Here is a 22,500-nt window from a genome sequence, read left to right on the forward strand (position 1 = left end):
CGGAAGATGGCCGCCACGGTGAGGTAGCGTCCGTGGCGAGGGTCGCACGCCGCCATCATGTTCTTGGCGTCGAACATCTGCTGTGTGAGTTCTGGAACGGTCAGCGCTCTGCATGGGGGAGGGGAACAGACAGATAAAACCTCACTGCTGGGGGAGAACAGGCATGGAAAGAAAATCTCACCACTGAAAACACTTTATCAGGCCAAGTCCTAATGGATGGATTAGTTAATTCTGCTTCTGTGAAATAGGCCCCATAATAAGTTCAATAAGAACGACTACAAAGCCATCCTGGTGACTTTTCTTTGCACTCCGTATTGCATCGAGGTGCCGTCAACATAACACACTTTTCCCCTAAACAAACTGTCTGGACTTTTTTTTTATGGTCCCTTTATTTCCCAATGAAAAAACATTGCCATAAAAGCTAAATAAATCACGAATTAAAGTAATTCCATAAATAAATCAAAAATTTAAGAAATTCAATAAATTGGAAAACAAATGTTTAAGAAGTGGTGATAATAGCCGATCTACAAGCTCACAACATGATGTGAAGCACCTCATTGTGAGCTTGTAGATCTGCCATTTTCACTAGTTTGCGTCCCGGTCAAACACTCAATTTCTCTTTTGGGTCAGAGGCTAAAAAAGCTTTCATTTTGGACACTCAGAGACCATGGCTAATGTTAGGAAGTGCCCCACCTTGTGACGAAGCAGTAGTACTACACACTGTGTTCCTTCACAACACACAACTACATTCCACATACATGTGTTTATAGTATCTTTGGTGTGAATTCTCCCGTGTTGTTGTGGGCGCAGCTACTGCATTGTGGGACATTTCATTAGGAGTGATCTCTGCGCTACAAAGCCAACATGTGGTGGTGATAATTATCCTGTCATGTATTCGTCTCCAAGGCCAAATCAGACATCATAGTTTTTTTTACTTTAGTACACGTTCCTCGTACTACCGAGTAGCTATGACGAGCATGCAGACAGATGTGTTGTTATTTTCTTCTTCAGATCAGAAGGTTAAAATATTTAATAATTAGCATGTCATTTTACTTATTTTGACACATGCCGTCGTTGATGCTAGGTCCTCGCTGGTTTACCTGTGATCCTATAGTTTACTGAAAAACGTGTGCAGATCTTTGGATATATTCTAACACAGCAAAAGCTTTTTTTCCCTTTTTTCTGAGGGGGGTCCCTGGAACAACGTATTTTCAGATCGGCGGCCAATTACATAATAATATCGGGGGTCCTCGACACGAAACGGTTTGAGAACCACCGACACAGAAACATTTAGAAGACATTTAAGATTTTATTGTGCGTTTTTAAATCTTTAACCCATTCTGAACGGGAACTCATTTCTGTGTTAGCATCATGTTATGCTTTAGCTATTGAAAAATAGCAGACCTACAAGCTCGTAGCGCGCCACCGAGTGGCGCGCTACGAGCTTGTAGGTCTGCTATTTTTGAAAAATCGAAGAACGACTGACATTTTAGAATCTGATCTCAGGTCAGAATGGGTCAATCAGACCAGTGTGTGTCCAGTGGAAACCTCGTATGAATCTGATCTCAGAATGGGTTAAATGGATCAGCGCCAGTTCATGTCTCCGATCTCCTAAAACCCTATAGTTCCATCTAGGACACTGAGGTAAACCCTATAGTTCCATCTAGGACAATGCGGTAAACCCTATAGTTCCATCTAGGACACTGAAGTAAACCCTATAGTTCCATCTAGGACACTGAGGTAAACCCTATAGTTCCATCTAGGACACTGAGGTAAACCCTATAGTTCCATCTAGGACACTGAAGTAAACCCTATAGTTCCATCTAGGACACTGAGGTAAACCCTATAGTTCCATCTAGGACACTGAGGTAAACCCTATAGTTCCATCTAGGGACACTGAGGTAAACCCTATAGTTCCATCTAGGACACTGAAGTAAACCCTATAGTTCCATCTAGGACACTGAGGTAAACCCTATAGTTCCATCTAGGACACTGAGGTCAGCCAACCAGATGCTCCTCGTCATCCCCAAGGCAAGGTGTGAGAGAAGAGGCCACCGAGCCTTCTCACTAACTGCTCCTAAACTGTGGAACCAGCTTCCTATAGCAGGCTGGCTCCAACCACTACCCGTTTTTAAAACGTATCTAAAAATGGCAACTAAAAAATACGGGGAAGCAGCTTTTTGCTTCTAGGGGCCGTCGGCATGGAACAAGCTCCCACTGTACCTTCGACAGGCAGCCTCTGTAGACATTTTTAAAGCTCAGCTCAAGACCCACTTCTACAACATTGCTTGTAATTGATCTTTTATTTTTTAGTTATTCATGTCCTCACTGTATTACTGCATTACTGCTTGTTTTTTTTAATGTCGTTGCCTTGCTTTTCTTTTTTTTTCCTCCATTTTTCTGTAAAGCACTTTGAGCTGCATTTCATGTCATTAAAGGTGCTATACAAATAAAGTTTTATTATCATTATTAAAACCAATTTCTATTCCCTGCTTTTAAACCGTGAACAATGTGTACTCCCGAGTGTTTGATTTTTATTGTATATGTTTTTTATTACTGTATTGTATTATGTTTCATTACCGTTTTGCCTAATTGTACAGCACTTTGGTCAACTTTGTTGTTTTAACCCATTCTGGTGTTAGCATCATGTTATGCTTTAGCTATTGAAAAATAGCAGATCTACAAGCTCATAGGCGCTACGAGACTTGCAGGTCTGCTATTTTTGGAAAAATCGAAGAACGACTGACATTTTTGAATCTGATCTCAGGTCAGAATGGGTTATAATCAAACCAGTGTGTGTCCAGTGGAAACCTCGTATGAATCTGATCTCAGGTCAGAATGGGTTAAATGTGCTCTATAAATAAAAATTGGATTTCTTGAGAATTTCGAGTTAAACCCTGAAAACATCTTTGTTTTTTTAACGCGACCGTTCACCTGTAGTGTACTGCTGGCTGTTTTTAACGCGAGCGTTCACCTGTAACTGCTGGCTGTTTTTAACGTGACCGTTCACCTGTACTGCTGGCTGTTTTTAACTTGACCGTTCACCTGTACTGCTGGCTGTTTGTAACGTTGACCGTTACACCTGTACTGCTGGCTGTTTTAACTTGACCGTTCACCTGTACTGCTGGCTGTTTGTAACGTTGACCGTTCACCTGTACTGCTGGCTGTTTTTAACGTGACCGTTCACCTGTACTGCTGGCTGTTTTTAACTTGACCGTTCACCTGTACTGCTGGCTGTTTAACGTGACCGTTCACCTGTACTGCTGGCTGTTTTTAACGTGACCGTTCACCTGTACTGCTGGCTGTTTTTAACGTGACCGTTCACCTGTACTGCTGGCTGTTTTTAACACGACCGTTCACCTGTACTGCTGGCTGTTTTTAACGTGACCGTTCACCTGTACTGCTGGCTGTTTTTAACGCGACCGTTCACCTGTACTGCTGGCTGTTTTTAACGTGACCGTTCACCTGTACTGCTGGCTGTTTTTAACGTGACCGTTCACCTGTACTGCTGGCTGTTTTTAACGTGACCGTTCACCTGTACTGCTGGCTGTTTTTAACGTGACCGTTCACCTGTACTGCTGGCTGTTTTTAACGTGACCGTTCACCTGTACTGCTGGCTGTTTTTAACGTTGACCGTTCACCTGTACTGTACTGTACTGTTCACCTGTACTGCTGGCTGCCTCGGCTGGTGAGCGGGGCGAATCCGGGCATGAAGAAGTGCAGCCTGGGGGAAGGGCACCATGTTGACGGCCAGCTTCCTCAGGTCGGCGTTGAGCTGCCCGGGGAAGCGCAGACAGGTGGTCACGCCGCTCATGGTGGCAGAGACCAGGTGGTTGAGGTCTCCGTAGGTGGGCGTGGTGAGCTTCAGGGTGCGGAAGCAGATGTCGTACAGGGCCTCGTTGTCGATGCAGTACGTCTCGTCTGTGTTCTCAACCAGCTGGTGGACGGACAGCGTGGCGTTGTAGGGCTCCACCACGGTATCCGACACCTGGACAGGGGAGAGAGAGAGAGAGAGAGAGAGAGGGAGGGCGTTAATAAATAAACAGTGAGGGTGGGGGAGGGGGAGTCCGAGACAAAGCAGAGAAAGACGAGACGAGGGAGAACACCGGTGGGGAGAGAGAGAGAGAGAAGACAATTTACAATGTAGGCATTTAGCAGACGCTCTTAAACCCCATTCGGGGCGGGAACCCCTTTTGGCGTTACCATTATGCTTTAGCTATTGAAAAATAGCAGATCTACAAGCTCATACCGTGCACTATGAGCTTGTAGATCTGCTATTTTTCAATAGCTAAAGTATATGCTTAAAACAACAAAACAAGCTTGTAGGTTGAAGAACGACTGACATAGAAACAGAAAATCAGAAAACTGTCAGGATGTAGAAGACATTTTTTTAAATCTGATCTCAGGTCAGAATGGGTTAATCCAGAGCGAACAGTCGTCAAGAAACTTAAGTAAGCTAAGAACCCAACATTTGTCTATATATATATATTCTAGTACATATTATGTACAATGAAACTATGAGTGCTATGTCTACATAAAATGCTAATCTAAATTGACAGGCCCAGAAAAGCATTTCCCATAGGCGCTATACAAATGCACCATTTACAACCCAAGTCACACAGGGCCGTGTTGCTTCTCTATGGTTTGTGTTGGGTAGTTTCCATGGCAGGGTGTGTAGTGTACCAGGTAGGTGTGTACTGTACTAGGTGGGTAGTGTACTAGGTACACTACGTACTACTACTAGGTTACCTTGGGAGACAGCACCAGACCGAAGGGCTTTTACCGCCATCATCGGTGCTTCGGTTATGGGCCGTTGCCTAGCAACCTAGAGCCATGCATCCATTATCGCAATCTATCATAATAAACCACATGACGGAGATCTCCGCCATCAGCAGGGAATGCGTCAACTGCCGTGCTGCCTCTGGCGACTGACTCTCTCTCTCTCCCCCCCCCCCCCTCGGCAGTGCCAGCATCAACAACAAGGCTCAATCTCATCCAGCCTCGGGACACAGGCTTTTGTTTTCGTTGGCAGTCGGCTCATTAAAGAAAAGCATACAGTATACTACCTTGTGTTCCGCTAACCAACAACAGAGCAGATAAGAGGCACGTCGCTCCAAAGTTGACCCTAACCCCCAAATTCAAGGTACCAAAAGTTAACTCTGAACTTTGGTAGATCTGCCTTTAGCTTCTGTGGCCCGAATACATGGAATGACCTGCAAACCACATTAAAATTGACCTCGCATCGTTTTAAAACTTTGGCGAGCACACGGACCCCCACAATGTGTAACTGTTTTTAGATCGTTTTGAAATTTGTTTTAGCTTTTGCATTTGTAAACTTATGGAATTCACATCGTTTCTTCTGATGTATTTCTATATGATAGAATTACTCGAAGACACGGAAAAAGAGTTTGATTACTCAGTGTAATTGAGAATAAATAAAACTTGAATGAAAATGATCAATGAACCAATAGGATCCACCGCCTGTTTTCGACCACCCCTCTAGACCAGAAAGCACACAGGCTGGGCCAGGCTACCCGCCCCTCTAGACCAGAAAGCAGACAGGCTGGGCCAGGCCGGGCCAGGCTACATCTCTAGACCAGAAAGCAGACGGGCCGGGCCAGGCCGGGCCAGGCTACATCTCTAGACCAGAAAGCAGACGGGCCGGGCCGGGCTACATCTCTAGACCAGAAAGCAGACGGGCCGGGCCAGGCCGGGCCAGGCTACATCTCTAGACCAGAAAGCAGACGGGCCGGGCCAGGCCGGGCCAGGCTACATCTCTAGACCAGAAAGCAGACGGGCCGGGCCGGGCTACATCTCTAGACCAGAAAGCAGACGGGCCGGGCCAGGCCGGGCCAGGCTACATCTCTAGACCAGAAAGCAGACGGGCCGGGCCAGGCCGGGCCAGGCTACATCTCTAGACCAGAAAGCAGACGGGCCGGGCCGGGCTACATCTCTAGACCAGAAAGCAGACGGGCCGGGCCAGGCTACATCTCTAGACCAGAAAGCAGACGGGCCGGGCCGGGCTACATCTCTAGACCAGAAAGCAGACGGGCCGGGCCGGGCTACATCTCTAGAGCAGAAAGCAGACGGGCCGGGCCGGGCTACATCTCTAGAGCAGAAAGCAGACGGGCCGGGCCGGGCTACATCTCTAGAGCAGAAAGCAGACGGGCCGGGCCGGGCTACATCTCTAGAGCAGAAAGCAGACGGGCCGGGCCAGGCTACATCTCTAGACCAGAAAGCAGACGGGCCGGGCCGGGCTACATCTCTAGAGCAGAAAGCAGACGGGCCGGGCCGGGCTACATCTCTAGAGCAGAAAGCAGACGGGCCGGGCCGGGCTACATCTCTAGAGCAGAAAGCAGACGGGCCGGGCCGGGCTACATCTCTAGAGCAGAAAGCAGACGGGCCGGGCCAGGCTACATCTCTAGACCAGAAAGCAGACGGGCCGGGCCGGGCTACATCTCTAGAGCAGAAAGCAGACGGGCCGGGCCGGGCTACATCTCTAGAGCAGAAAGCAGACGGGCCGGGCCGGGCTACATCTCTAGAGCAGAAAGCAGACGGGCCGGGCCGGGCTACATCTCTAGAGCAGAAAGCAGACGGGCCGGGCCAGGCTACATCTCTAGACCAGAAAGCAGACGGGCCGGGCCGGGCTACATCTCTAGAGCAGAAAGCAGACGGGCCGGGCCAGGCTACATCTCTAGACCAGAAAGCAGACGGGCCGGGCCGGGCTACATCTCTAGAGCAGAAAGCAGACGGGCCGGGCCGGGCTACATCTCTAGAGCAGAAAGCAGACGGGCCGGGCCGGGCTACATCTCTAGAGCAGAAAGCAGACGGGCCGGGCCGGGCTACATCTCTAGAGCAGAAAGCAGACGGGCCGGGCCAGGCTACATCTCTAGACCAGAAAGCAGACGGGCCGGGCCGGGCCAGGCTACATCTCTCGTACCTTGGGGGAGGGCACGACGCTGAAGGTGTTCATGATGCGGTCGGGGTACTCCTCTCGGATCTTGCTGATGAGCAGGGTGCCCATGCCCGAGCCGGTTCCGCCGCCCAGCGAGTGGGTGAGCTGGAAACCCTGGAGACAGTCGCAGCTCTCCGCCTCCTTACGGACCACATCCAGGACCGAGTCCACCAGCTCCGCTCCCTCTGTGTAGTGGCCCTTGGCCCAGTTGTTACCTGCACCGCTCTGGCCTGGAAGGTAAAGGTAAAGTGGACAAAGAAGATGGAGAAAAAAAAACAGTGTCAAAAAGACACGCAACCCAATAGGCTGTACCACTCTTAGCCAGTTCTCCATAAAAGTCAGAGGTTCTTTACTCTGGAATTCACACATACTTATTGCCAACTCCGCATCTTCACTCTGCAACTTTAAACATAGATTGAGGGCCAGCCTCTTGAAGTTACCCTCTCCAATTTAACATAATGTAGCGCATACACGCACGCACGCAGGCACAGGCACACACACTTCACAAGTGTAAATAATGTATTTCTTGTTTTTGTTATTTTCCATACCCATGTTTGATTACTTTGTCTTAATATTTGTACATTACCATTTGTTTAAATTGTATATTAACTTTGGTGAGAACCACTTATAAGCCCTCCCTGGGTTTCTTTTCTCACCTGCACACACTTCTTTTATTGATGATACCTTTTTGTACTGTTTTTATTGTGCGAAATAAACTAAACTAAACTAAACTAGGCTGGCCTGGCTGGGTGCTGGAAACGTTTGTGGAGCCCAAGCTCTTCCTCAGGTCTGAGGAAAACGTTACCATTTATGAAGTAGTCTCGCATAGCCAGACAACGATTACACAATCTCTGGAACTACTGCCATTTACATGCACGAACTTTACATTGTATTGTTGTTGTTTTTATTTCCATTCCTGCTAAGCAGAAAGCTATATAATGTGCTTAGATCAGTCTCCACTTCCGCTTTTTATTTTACTCATGATCAGAGCTGTAAAATATCCCAATTGATCTACAATTGGTCTTAATTAAAGCTGACTACAATTGATAAAACACAGTGATGATGCGTGTCCTTGTTATCGGCATGGCGTTAAAAAAAAAGAGAAAAAAAACTATTTCTGTTTGGCTTTGTAAACAAAATGGTGCACAGGGCACATATGAAAAACAACTTTACATAATTTAATAACTTCATACTTAAAAAAAAAACCATAAACAGGAATGGTGGAAATAGCCGATCTACAAGACATGTTTGAGCTTGTCAACATGGAAAGGTTGAACGATGATCTCAAATTATGTGATTATTGTGACAGTCCTAGTAGCCTGAAGGTCCATTCTCATCAGTGAGTAACACCCTGACATTTTTGATTTGATTTATTTAGAAAAGCAATCATAATACAACATTATAATCAGCGATTCGAGGATTACACAGTAAAGTCCAAAGACTTATTTCCACTGGGGTCCTCTCACACTGAACTGAACAATACTTTAAAATACATCACAAATACATAACAGTACATCCCTCTAAGATGACCCTTTATAGGGGAACCTTTTCCAGTAGCCATTTTTTTGTCTTCTGTTTAAATGTCCTCTGATTGGAGGTCAGTTTAACACTGGATTCCAGGCTATTCCACTGTGTGGCTCCTATATAAATGAATGAGCCTTTGCCCACTTTACTTTTAAAAGCAGGGAGCACCACATCTGCAATACTGGCTCTGGTGAAATATAATATACCATGGGGTTAGCATTTGTCACCTGGGTTTTATTTTTTCCCTGTGTGGACCCCAGGAAGATTAGCTGCTGCTATGCACCAGCTAATAGGGATCCTAAATAAAAACCCTAAACCACCCGATCAAACGTTCAAGTCCAACATTGACGAGGAGACATTTTGTGGGAGAAAAAAAAAAAAAACGACAAAAATGAAAAATCACCCTGACTCACCAAAGACAAAGTTGTCGGGTCGGAAGATCTGTCCGAAGGGACCGGACCTCACAGAGTCCATGGTGCCGGGCTCCAGGTCCACTAGAATGGCCCGCGGGACATACTTACCACCTGGTGTTACAGAACACAAGCATGGCAATTATTTATTCATCACTGGTGCCAATGACGTTTTATTTATTCATTCATCTGATGATAAAATAAAAGGACAGAGCACATCATAACATAATTATGACAAACACCGATATCCAATTATTTGCACAGTCAAATTGACAGATAACGAGATTCTGAGTGAAGACGCCAATACTGTGTTCTTATTACGTGATTTATTAGAACTGCTGATATTGGTTAAAAGTAAGTAAATGTAATGTAGTATTTTTCAGACTTCCTTCTGAAAGATTCTACAGGAAAAAAAAAGAGAAAAAAAACACTTTCTTCATCATCACCAATGGCCTTTTCAATATTATAAAATAAACTTTCGTCTAAAGACAAATATGTTACTCGTTATTGGTTTTGATAGCAATCTAATCTTGCCTTTTTTTAAAGGCAGATACCAATAGGGTGCATATCCGACACCAGCCTGGTGAATTCAGACAGTTCACTTCACCTACAATGAAACATAGTCCTACTGTTAAATTGGTTGTTCAGTAATGAAGTTTTTGGAAAATGTATAGAGAAGGCATGGCAGTTACGTTGGAGAACGATGTATCCATGAGTAACTGTCCATTTGTGTATATGTATTATGTACAATTTTGTGAGTGTCTTGTAAGCCCGTGCGGGCTGGGCATCTTATGATGTAGGACACTTTAATTAAAACTATCTATCTATCTATCTACGGTCAATACAAATTATAATACATTAGATTTATTCTTCGATGTTCCTTTACAGGGCAAGAATACAAAACAGCTACATTAGGGAAACATTTATCAATTATACATAGTCCTAAATCAATCTACTGTCAATAATAAAAAAAAGAATACATTCAATTTATATAGCACTTTGTACTCTAAACTAAAATCAGCTACATTAGGGAACTAGGGAGTTAAAAATCAATCAAACATAGTCGTACAATTATGATGAAACATGACCACAATAGTGTTTCTCACTACTCTGCCTGCAGATGGCAGGCGACACAAGCCTGCCATCTACTGGACTGTTCTAGAAATACCAGACTGTTCTAGAATAATCTGCCCTCTTCTCTACTGACATTTTATTTGCTTCCATTTTGTACACCGACTATGCAATTTCTCAGTTAAATGAACACAGAGGATATCATAGTCTGGGGGCCCGTTTCCCAAACAGTGGGTTGGGGACACATATTTAGGGGGTGACGAGTAATTCAATTGTTTTTTTACATTTTGTTTTAAATTCAAATTATTTCAAAAATACTTTAAAAAGAATTAAAAAAAAAAAACCGATCGCCCAAAAATGCAACAAAAAAAATTATAATCATGAAAATGTCATGAATTAAACAAATTCAATGATTTTACAAGAGAATTTCATGAATATAATTTGAGAAAATTGAATTACATAAATTAGAAAACAAATGTAATGAAAACAGCCGATCTAACAATTTCGATGCAAGCTTGTAGATCTGCCATTTTCACTAGCTTGGGTCCCTGGGCCATTTTTTTACCTTTCAGAATTTCAGGAACCCAGTGAGTGGTGTAGTGAAACTGGTTCTGGAGTTTACAAGTAACATGTTACAACTCATACATAGTCTGGATTTAAGGTGGTGAGGTGACCACCGAACTACAACATGACGTCACTGAGCCGCGGTGAAGAGCAAACCACCGCCACCGCTCCAGCCCTTCTCTCTGTTTTTACTCACCACCGCTCAACGTTATTTCAGTTCCGGTGGTCGATCAGCTCACCACCGGAGCGGTGGTCACCTTACCACCGAAAATCCAGACTATGAATAGGCCTTTACAAGTAACCTGGGTGAAATTCTTGTTTGTGCAGGCTCATCATTGCAGTTAAAAAGAAAGAAAGTGCATAGTACACGACTAAACTACATGGTACAATGTATGCATATATAAAAATAATTAAATAAAGTAGTCTCTACTAAAAGGAGACCAAGCCAGTTCAAACTGTGCAGCGTCACCAGTCTCATTTCTTGTTCAGCAGTCTACTTGTGGACAAGTATAAACTGTTCCACTTGTCCTGGTTCAGGAGTTTAGGAACCCAGTGAGTGCCAGGTGTAGTGACCCAGGCTGACATGACGTCAGCTTTAATTAAGACCCATTTGGTTTAATTACCCGTTGCCTCGTTGTAATAGACGTTGATTCTCTCCAGCTGAAGGTCGCTGTCGCCGTGGTACGTTCCTGTGGGGTCGATGCCGTGCTCGTCACTGATCACCTCCCAGAACTAGAGACAGATCAAAACACATAGTCACTGATCACCTCCCATAGTCACTGATCACCTCCCAGAACTAGAGAACGATAAACACATAGTCACTGATCACCTCCCATAGTCACTGATCACCTCCCAGAACTAGAGAACGATAAACATAGTCACTGATCACCTCCCAGAACTAGAGAACGATAAACATAGTCACTGATCACCTCCCAGAACTAGAGAACGATAAACATAGTCACTGATCACCTCCCAGAACTAGAGAACGATAAACATAGTCACTGATCACCTCCCAGAACTAGAGAAATATAAACATAGTCACTGATCACCTCCCAGAACTAGAGACAGATAAAATAGTCACTGATCAAATCCCAGAACTAGAGAAAGACAACAGTCACTGATCACCTCCCAGAACTAGGGTTAATTAAAAGATAATCAACACCGATCACCTCCCTGTAAATTGTGTATTTTTTCTATGCACAGCTTTGTGCCCTGTCACGTAGGGTTAGGCTCGGGTGCCAAGTGCTGCTGGAAAAGGAAATCACAAATCAGTATATATATATATATATACACCCCTAAAGCCTGTCAACATACGGAAGCAAACAGTGCTGTAAAATATCCCAATAGATGGTTGTGTGTGCATCTACGATTGATAAAACACAGTGATGATGCGTGTCCATGACGTTATCTGCATGGCGTTTGGCCTACTCACTCCACTGACAGTGAAAAAACGTCACACTGGTCATCAGTCAACACACAGAGCCATCTTTATTATACCAGGATATTTCATTTTAGAGCACTTTGTGCTTCAGTATGTTGACAAGCTTTGTGGAGATGCTGATTTTCCTTTCCAGCTCGATTTGGCACCTGGAAGCCCACAGAGCCAAAACTACCAGTAACTGGTGTTAACTGACCGGTCAACTAGACTGACCTGAACAGCACAGATAATCTAGGTTGTATTGTGACTGTCAAGAGGCACTAGATTAGTAGATTCAACAATTAAATACAAATGAGTTTTAAATTAAAAAGCTGCCATCAAAGCAAATGTGAGGATTATAACACCTCGACAGTGCGACAGGTTTACCGCATCCATGCACCACCACGCCCCACCGTACAGTAGTTCTGGTCCATAGCCTTCTAGAAGGATATTATGGAACGGACCAGACCAGAGCTAGCCCCACTGATGAAATAAATGCGTTCTTTAAAAAGTAGCCTAGACCAGACCACGTACTGAGTGCATAAATTAACATATGTTCCAGAAGATGGTCGACATTTCTGTATTATAAATAATTAAATTGGTTTTTATATAATATTCTTCTTTCTTTTTTTTTAGATGCACCTAATATATATATAAATATATTTTGTTTTGGTTAAATAGCCTCTATATTGTGATGGTATTCAATCATTGACGACTGCTAGTGTTTGCGCACACACACACATACTGCGTGCAAGCTAGCTAGCTACCTAGCTACCAAGCTAACTAGCTACGTACCCACCGCCTAAAAATACGAATCATGCACTTGTCTTCATCAATTTCATTTCAAATAACTAGAACACGGTTCTTTATTACCTTGGCTCCGATCTGGTTGCCGCACTGGCCGGCCTGTAGGTGGACGATTTCCCTCATGTTTGGTCGGTAAGAAAAAAAGCGTTAAACAGGTTTTATAATAATATAAATGTCGAGTCTTCGGAGGAGTCGAAGCAGCGTCTTCTTCAATTCTAAATGAAAAACCTGTTGAGACCGGATGTTTATATAATCCTCCGCCCATGGACCGCCCCCCAAGCACGCCATTGGCCCGTGGAGCCGTCAGTCACGCGACGCGACGCGTCTCATTGGTTTGGTCCCGTGGGGTGTTGGCGTCGGTAGGCGGGGCCACGCCCGGGGAGGGGGAGGGGGGAGGAGAGGGGGGGCTGACCTTAGAGTATATACTCTAAGGGGCTGACTCTGTTCCACCGTTGCCAGGGGCGATGGAAACAATTGGCGCGCGCGCGCGCGCCGTGCGTGTGCCCGCCGCGAGGCACGCCAGATGGAGACCGTCGTCAGGGGAACGTTACGCATACACACAACACAACACAACTTAGTTACAACACACACACACACACACACACACACACACACACACACACACACACACACACACACAGCACTAAAAACATGTTGGGCAGGCACATTAACTTCATTACATTTCCATCTAAAGCTATAAGATCAAATACACTAGCTAAACAATATTAGCACAACTATCATGATTCATGGTAGTTTCTCCTTGACCTCTATAGCGTAGAGAAGCATTTACCTGTGGTGGAAAGACTATACCCACATGTTTTAGTCCATAAGTATATAAAAGTATCAATTCTGCAACCCTGGAAGGCCAGAAGCTGCAGAGTCAGACCAGAAGCTTAAATGTAAAAATTCACAATTCAAAATATAGTTGAGTAAAAAAGTACAAAGGTATATACAAAAAGAAAATTAACCGCAGGTGCTCGATGGAGATGCAAAGAAGAATAATGTGAAGTAGAGGATCTGGTGGGACTGGAATAGTAAAGACAGGTGCGGTGATAAAAGTTCAAATAAAGCCAACATGTTTCAACTCAACTCAAACAAAGTCGTCATCAGGGCAAGTAGAAGTCATACTTAACTTGCCCTGATGGAGACTCTGAGTCGAAACATGCTGGCTTATTTTTACTTTTCTAAATAAAGCACATTTATTTTTATCCACCCAGCTTTTTGAGTGCTCCGATCACCAACGTTTGTAGTAAAAGTACAAAGGTATTGGTAATTGCGAATGCAGTGAGCACTTACTATGAGACCTAGCAGATCATGTCTGTGTGTCTGTGTGTGTGTGTGTGTGTGTGTGTGTGTGTGTCTGTCTGTCTGTCCCGCTATCCAAATATGGAGTGTGTTGCATCAGCAGATCCTATAAGGAATTAAATCAAACCAAATCGAATCAAGAGCAAACAGATGAGGTGTGAAAATCAGTAGTCAGTCAGTAGTGTAACGCTCGTATGCATGAGTGAAATCAAATGTATGTGTGCATGTTGTATGTATTATAGCTCTGGTCCACAGCCTTCATACTGCTATCATTCTGCACTGCAGGGCATAAACGAAGCAGTATAGAAGGCTATATGGACCAGAGCTAGTATTAACACAAATGCTGAAAGAGGTGCATGATGGAGAGAGGAGCAAAGGATAAGTGAAAACAACAGAACTGAGGAAGGGACTGGGGAGACGGGCTTTTATACAGGGCGTCGGCACCGGGCCCAGGTGAGGAAGGGACTGGACTGATTGTCATGACATCACAGCTCTGCTCCCCAATCCACTGCAAGACGAGGAGAACAGAAATTAGGACAGCAAAGTAAAGAAACCATAAACTACTAACCAAAGTGTACTATAACTATTTAAATATAAAGCTACACCAGACCACATAATATAACATACCATACACCATAATATACACAGGGAACCCGTCACGTCACTGATCACTGGCAAACATGAAACATGTGAGAGCGAGAGTTTCTTTTAAACTATTATTATTATATAAAATGCTCTGAACCAGCAAGTGGCAGTGTGCGGATGTCCCTCCTTTCACATGATCATACTCTCTGTCATCATCGCACCTGCTCCAAATTGCCTACCAGGTGTGCGGAAAGTCTTCTCTCTACAAACTATTATTATTAATATATATATCTTTTAAAACACCATTTAAATGAAGTCCCCTCACATCTGTATCTGTATGCGAATTACATCCTGCACATTCTTCTACATTCATTCAAAACCCTATAACTCTGACTGGGGAGAGTCTGTGAATATTTGAATATTTGAATAGATTAGCTTTTATAATAAACTCCTTTATTTCCGACAACCACTCTACAAGTGTTAAAGTATATGTTGTTGTTGGTGCTAAGAATGCAGGGCTCTCTGACAAACATTCATTGTTTGCTGTTGGTGCTATGAATGCAGAGCTCTCTGACAAACATTCATTGTTTGCTGTTGGTGCTATGAATGCAGAGCTCTCTGACAAACATTCATTGTTTGCTGTTGGTGCTATGAATGCAGAGCTCTCTGACAAACATTCATTGTTTTGCTATAAACATATGACTCATTTCTGTGAGGAAGATAACCTCATATTATCCAGCCAGGTATATACTCTTACCTGTGGATCATATCTTTACTTATATAAGTTGAAGCCTGGCACATTAACATCCTGGCTTGACCATATTGTGTACGCTCATTCTCTTATACAATCTATGCAGATTGCCTATATGAGTCATCTATCTGTGGCAGACCATGAGCCTGACAGTGATCTTATATACTATATAATATACAGTAGGCCTACTGGATGTGGACAGTCTCAATGAGTTGTCTCATAGTGTTATTGACAGTGCCTGTGAGGCGAAATTAGATCAAAAAAAATTAGGTCTATTAAATTAAAGTCACTAATGATGATGTTTTGTCTTATTATGGGAGACCAGGTGATGCTGAGTGATGTATATATATAGATGCCTTTATGCCTTATGATGCAACCTTATGCTCAAACGTGAATTGTTCCTGTAAAAAAGAAAGAAAGAAAGAAATCTGCCTGTTTGCCATTGGGTAAAGCTGAAGAGGTGGATGCAGTCTTTTCCTGCATTTAAAACTGATGTTTTTAAGACTAGAAGATAGTTTTTTTGTATTGCTATCCTATAACAAAACACATTTAAGTATATTTAATTTAATATATTTAGTATATTATAGAAATTAATGCAGCGTTTATATATATTTTGTTGTTGTTAGAATGTTAGTGTCTGGTGGTTTGTGTGATATAAGTAGCCTACATGTGTGTCTGCTCTGTTTTAGTTTGATTATGGACATTTTACTATTAACACAACAATTTACACATTTTGTAACGTTTTAAAAATGTCCATAAATACATTGTCTTGGAAAAAAAAAAAAAAAAGTCACCATAGCAGAGGAAGGTTTCGATCCTTCGACCTCTGGGTTATGGGCCCAGCACGCTTCCGCTGCGCCACTCTGCTTGACGGCCTACAACGGTGGACCGGTATATAAATATAGAGGAGAAAATTAGCCCCACTACGCCCCCTGGTGGACTGTTGGACTAACGTCAGCTCCACGCTGGCGAGCACTGCAGTGTTGCCATGTCGGCTTATTACAGCCTATACAGCCAGGGGACCTTGTTCTGTATTAAATGGGCTTGTTTTTCTGCTTAATTGGTAGTTGCCAACTACGTTTGAGTGTTTGGGGCATCGGGGGGGGGGCTTGTTTCTAAAGCGTATGAGTTGATTATTTGGGCTAGCTTCAAAATGTTTTGAATCATTTTTAAACCAGTAGTTCTTATTTCGATGAAGATATTTTGGGGGAACATTTGGGAGCAATACAATGGGGGTGAGCATTTGTGTTGTTACTAGAATATTTTAAAAAATTATATTTATATATATTCCAAATATTCCACATTTTATTTCAAGAGAAAATAGCCGATGGGTTTATAAAAGTGCCCATGTGTTCTTCTTTTGGTCTTTATTCCCCCCTAGAGTTTTGCTTATTTATCTCACAAAATATGGCAACACGGCTATAGTGCTTTGCTAGCGCGACTGCAATGCTGTTCTCACAGTCTGTGACCCACAGAAACAACCGCAGTTTCATCATGTTGAAAGACTACTCTCCGCGGTGGGCGTGGGATGCGTCTCTGAACCTCGCCTTTTGTGCTTTTTGAGTGTTTTTTTGGGGGACCGGAAAATACAATATTTCGACCTAGACGGGATATTATTATTTGATTCACTCAACGTCACCACCTACCGATCCGGTGAATGATATTCTTTCTATTGACTCAAGCTCTTATAGGTAGCACACTAAAAAAAAACTGGACTTGACACACAATGAGCTATGAGACGTGGCCCACTTCGGAGAATGGTCTTTCAACCTCATCAAACCGTCTTTGTTTCAACGAGAAGTCAAATCGTTGTCTTTATCCCTTTACTAAAGTTTAGACAATAACAGCCATTTCAGTCTACGGGAATAACACTGCTCCTGGTAGAGCGGTTAGACAGAACTACTCCTTCCATATAGCCTCGCGAGATTGTAATTGGAAAGTGGTGACGCGAGCTTGTGGTCACGCGAGACCTTTCTTTGAGAATCATTGTTGTAGTAGGGCCATAAATAGGCCATTTATTTGAGTGTATAAAAATACTCAAATAAATTAAATTGACGGGGAAAAGTGGGTATTATTTAGTACCAAGGAGGTTAATTTAAAAAGACCAAAAATCCCCCAACTCAACTCAAATCATCAGCATGCTGGACCAGCTGCTGTTTTATTATAAATGTTGTGGCTGATAATAATTTACCAATAAATTACTCATGCCGGCAGGCTAAACCTGGGAGCTGAAACGAGCTGTAATGACGCGCGACAAAAGAATGATAAAATGATTCATATCCAAACAAGCTCAAAGTTTAAAACGTTTATATAGCTCAGTGCACAAAATATTACAATACAATAAATAAATATATATATGTAATAAATATGTGCAAAGAATCCAATAAATAACAATCAAACAGTGAGCAAACAAACGTGAATGAATCAAAGTATATTGTGCGGTCAACAAAGTGCATCCTCCCAGCTCACCCTGCCTCCAAGTTCAAACAGCCTTAGGAGTGAGCTGGTTCACGCATATTTGTCGACTACCAAGGGCCACCCACAGAGACGCTCCCACCAATAACGGAACGTCAATGCGGTGCCGACACCCATCACCAACCAAGTGACAACCATTATAGCTAAGCACTCTTTGGCTCCTACAATAAACATAAACATTACAACTGTACCCCCTCCAATATAGGCCTACTTATGAAATTAATTGAATGAGTGCAGCCCTTTCCCCAGTATAAAAGCTCCTTAGTTGAGGGGGGAAACTTCATTCACTTTATTAAATTAATATGTATACTCTGCAATTGTACCTTGTCACCACAAGGCGGCGGCAAAGCCTATATTTTGGGCAGTGAAATAATAATGGAATGAGTCTGACTCTGTGGTGATGTGATAGGAAACGTGTTTGTTGAATACTTATACTATACTTTGATAATAAAATAAAATAAAAACATGAATAAATAAACGTTTATTTTGATGGCAATTTGTGCGTGTGTGTCAGTGAGAGAGAGAGATTGTTATTGTTGTTACTAGAAAAGCATACATTAACCACATCATTTCCGCCATTTAAAAACAGCCCATCTACAAGCTCACAATGTGTCGCGATGCGACGCATTGTGAGCTTGTAGATCGGCAATTTTCAAAAGATTTTTTATACATTTGAAATCTTGAAATAATGAGTACTTTTACTTCTGTTTAACTAAGTACATTTTGATGGCAATTTTGTACTTTTACTCAAGTATAGGTAGTAATAGTACTAGTATATAGGCCTACAGTTTGAATTCCGGACGTTTACTTATTTCTATATGGCAGTATTGATACTCAGTACTAAGTAAAAGATTGTAAGTACTTTTCCCTCCACTGCTGTTCGCCATAGAAAGAAACGCGGGCATCAGTGTTGATTTTGACAGCAAACTTTGGTTTAGTTTTAGTCCTATAGTTCATTTGAATAAAATGCCTTTTAGTCACATTTCAGTTGAGTTTTAGTCGACTCACTAAATCATTATCAGTTGATTTCATCAGTGAGAAAAAGGTAGTCACGAAACATTTTTCGAACATAGTTTTTAGTCAACGAATTCAATAATTCGTAACATCACTGCAATTCGGTGCACCATGCCGCTGAAACGCCACGATTCGATGTATGGATGGAGTTTGGATGTTCTCCCCGTGTCCCCTAAATATAGGGAAATTGTTTAATTCTTCATTTTTTGGGGAGAGGGATGCGGTTGCAAGCTAAGACTCTGGTATAATTAACAGTCTGAAGGGGGAGTGGCACCTTATCGTTAAAGGAGAATTCCACGCTAGAATGCTTTCTTATCTTTCTTACGTCCCCACCAAAGAGGTCCAGGTGTTTTTTTGTGCAAAAGCTCCTTATTGGCTGTTTCCCCTACCATAAGCCCTCAATGAATTGCATTGCATTGAATGGGAATTGAATGGGGCTATATGGGGTGTTATGCTATTTCGCTTATTTCCATCGAAAGAAGTAGTAAAGTGTGCCTCTTGGGACATTATTTACATTATGAAGAGAGGATATATACAAAGAAATTATCATTTTGAGTGATGGAAATAAGCAAATTAGCACAACATCCCATAGCCCCATTCAATTCCCATTCAATTCAATGCAATTAATTTAGGGTTTATGGTAGGGGAAATAGCCAATGAGGAGCTTTTGCACAAAATAACACCTGGACCTCTTTGGTGGGGACGTAACAACTACAAAGAAAGGTAAGAAAGCCTTTTAGTATGGAATTCTCCTTTAAACTATAGAGCGTCGCAGTTCCGCCCCCCGTCATGACGACGCCAGGCCCAGGAAATAATTCCCAATACATTTTTTCCTCATAGACATTTCAAAAAGTATTTATTCAACAAAGACCTTTTAAGCGTCGTACGAAGCCAACTCGAGTCGTGACAAATCATGACAATAAACACAATATTTTGGACCAAACAAATAATTACAAAAATTGTGTTTGTTGTCATGATTTCTCACGACTCGAGTTGGCTTTGTACGACGCTTAAAAGGTCTTTAAATAAATACTTTTTGAAATGTCTATGAGGAAAATGAACGGGCCCTGGTAGGGGTGACGCTCTTATAGCCTAGTGAAAACACATTGAAAGAAAAGTAGGCTATAATAGGCACCGTATACACACAATTGAGCATAAAAAAAAAAAAAACCTTCCTAACAAAAACCAAATGTGAATACAAAAACATCTAATCTTATTTAGACACATAAAAAAAAAAGAATCCAGCATTAATAAGGTCATCATATAATATTTATTTTGACACCACGTCACTACGCTAGTCTACCACCAGGTGTCCTCGTCGTCAGTGACGAACAGTAACAAAGTGACATTTATTTGAGTACAGTGAATTGTTTGGGTATTCCGTAGTATGTGTGTGTTTGGATTGTCGTGACTTTCAATCCACTATATATTATTTCAAAGACAAACATAGTACCTTAATTAGAGACCCCACTTAATTCCTAAGAATGGAAAAAAAGCACATCATGAACTAAACAATTATTTGAGCCCTAATTCAAAGATAATGGAAATAGAAAATAGACGTTTTTACGAGCTCACGACACTTCGCAAAGCCGACGCGTCGTAACTCGTGAGCTGAACTTTTCTGGAATTTTTTTTTGAATTTATTTGGAAATTTTAACAAAAAAATGAAACTTTATTCGACCTAATAGTTAAAAGAACGTCGTCTTTCTGATGACCAGTGGTGGAAAGTAACTAATACTTTTACTTAAGTATACCGTACTTTATTTACTTGAGTATTTCCAATTTCCAGTACTTTTACTTCTACTCTCCATTACATCTGGGATCGTATAGTTCACTAAAAGAACGTTGTCTTAAAGGTATATTCAGTGATTTCACTTAATTAAAATATCACTTATTTTTTTGTTTTGTTGTGATAATCCTCTCTACTATAGAGTGTGCTGACCATATAAGGAGTTCCTCCCTGTCCCCAGTTAACCCCTGGGGGTCAAAAAAACCTTAGGTTTCGTTTTTGACTCTCTATCCTGATTGGACGAAGGCTTAGGTCCCACAGCCAAAAACGAAACCTACGTTTTTTTTGAGTGAAATCACTGAATATACCTTTAAGTTTCCGATGACATTTGCCACAAACCTCCTAGTAGGCTACAGTTAGCTACATGTATATTTATATTTGCCCGTCCCCGTGTTGCCAAATGGGAAATGTTGAATTATCGAATTTGAAAGACAACTGTCGTACACATGCTGACCGGTGTTTTGAATGCCTCCAAGTACAGATCTAGGGTCAGATTTACTGATTAAACTGACTTATTTTGAAAAGACAAACCGGGTTCCGAATCAGCAAGCCAGGGAATTTAGTGATTATGGTGAAATGATCGTACATTTGGTACATTTTTGGAATTATGCAGATCAGGTACAATTAGTGTTCAAATATATGATCATTATCGTACATCTGTCAACAACTCAAAAACAAAGTAAACGGCCATCAAAGCACACAAAACATGAGCCTACAATCCCTTCGTTATAACATTCATTCATATGGAGTCAACCGTCTGGAGCTAAATGCATGCTATGTCTATGCTGGCCCTGTAGGTGGCGTAGTAACATAAGTGATGGCAGTCTCTGTCGCGCTCTAGCTGGCAGTTCAACAAGTCTCAGAATAATCACAATAAATTGCAGAACCGTGATTCCTGACTCGTGGAATGTTCGTGACCAAGCTGTGAGAATGGTGATAGAATTTAATTGTATTGGGCCTTAGTGATTGGCACCCTTTGTATAGGGCTGGGATCCATTCAATGGGATTTTAAACGGTTCCGGTTCCTTAAAAGGGACCACTTTTCAACCTACATTCATATAATCGGTCCTCACTATTGTTCATGATAAAATGCTACAATTGTTTTTTGGTCTGTGTCTCATAGGAGGGCTATGGGCAGTTCAGAAACCAGTCTGTGTCTCATAGGAGGGCTGTGGGCAGTTCAGAAACCAGTCTGCGTCTCATAGGAGGGCTGTGTGCAGTTCATAAAAACCAGTCTGTGTCTCATAGGAGGGCTGTGGGCAGTTCAGAAACCAGTCTGTCTCATAGGAGGGCTGTGGGCAGTTCAGAAACCAGTCTGTGTCTCATAGGAGGGCTGTGGGCAGTTCAGAAACCAGTCTGCGTCTCATAGGAGGGCTGTGTGCAGTTCATAAAAACCAGTCTGTGTCTCATAGGAGGGCTGTGGGCAGTTCAGAAACCAGTCTGTCTCATAGGAGGGCTGTGGGCAGTTCAGAAACCAGTCTGTCTCATAGGAGGGCTGTGGGCGGTTCAGAAACCAGTCTGTGTCTCATAGGAGGGCTGTGGGCAGTTCAGAAACCAGTCTGTGTCTCATAGGAGGGCTGTGGGCAGTTCAGAAACCAGTCTGTGTCTCATAGGAGGGCTGTGGGTGGTTCAGAAACCAGTCTGTGTCTCATAGGAGGGCTGTGGGCGGTTCAGAAACCAGTCTGTGTCTCATAGGAGGGCTGTGGGCAGCTCAGAAACCAGTCTGTGTCTCATAGGAGGGCTGTGGGTGGTTCAGAAACCAGTCTGTGTCTCATAGGAGGGCTGTGGGTAGTTCAGAAACCAGTCTGTGTCTCATAGGAGGGCTGTGGGCAG

General features: G+C 42.7%; 1 pseudogene across 1 annotated transcript in view; it reads right to left on the reverse strand.

Annotated features, from left to right (window-relative positions):
• The window catches only part of LOC308328708 (tubulin beta-4B chain-like), a 16,405-nt pseudogene extending 3,446 nt beyond the window's left edge, over positions 1-12,959 (reverse strand). The window contains exons 1-6 of the transcript XR_013966231.1: positions 12,815-12,959; positions 11,148-11,256; positions 8,893-9,003; positions 6,941-7,185; positions 3,665-3,988; positions 18-108 (exon numbers count right to left, since the gene is read on the reverse strand). The product of XR_013966231.1 is annotated as a tubulin beta-4B chain-like (transcript). The remainder of the gene's footprint in view (positions 1-17; positions 109-3,664; positions 3,989-6,940; positions 7,186-8,892; positions 9,004-11,147; positions 11,257-12,814) is intronic.
• Between the last annotated feature and the right edge of the window lie 9,541 nt (positions 12,960-22,500).

This window comes from Protomyctophum bolini, assembly GCF_963924005.1.
Source record: "Protomyctophum bolini genome assembly, chromosome: 14".
In the NCBI taxonomy this organism is placed as follows: domain Eukaryota; kingdom Metazoa; phylum Chordata; class Actinopteri; order Myctophiformes; family Myctophidae; genus Protomyctophum; species Protomyctophum bolini.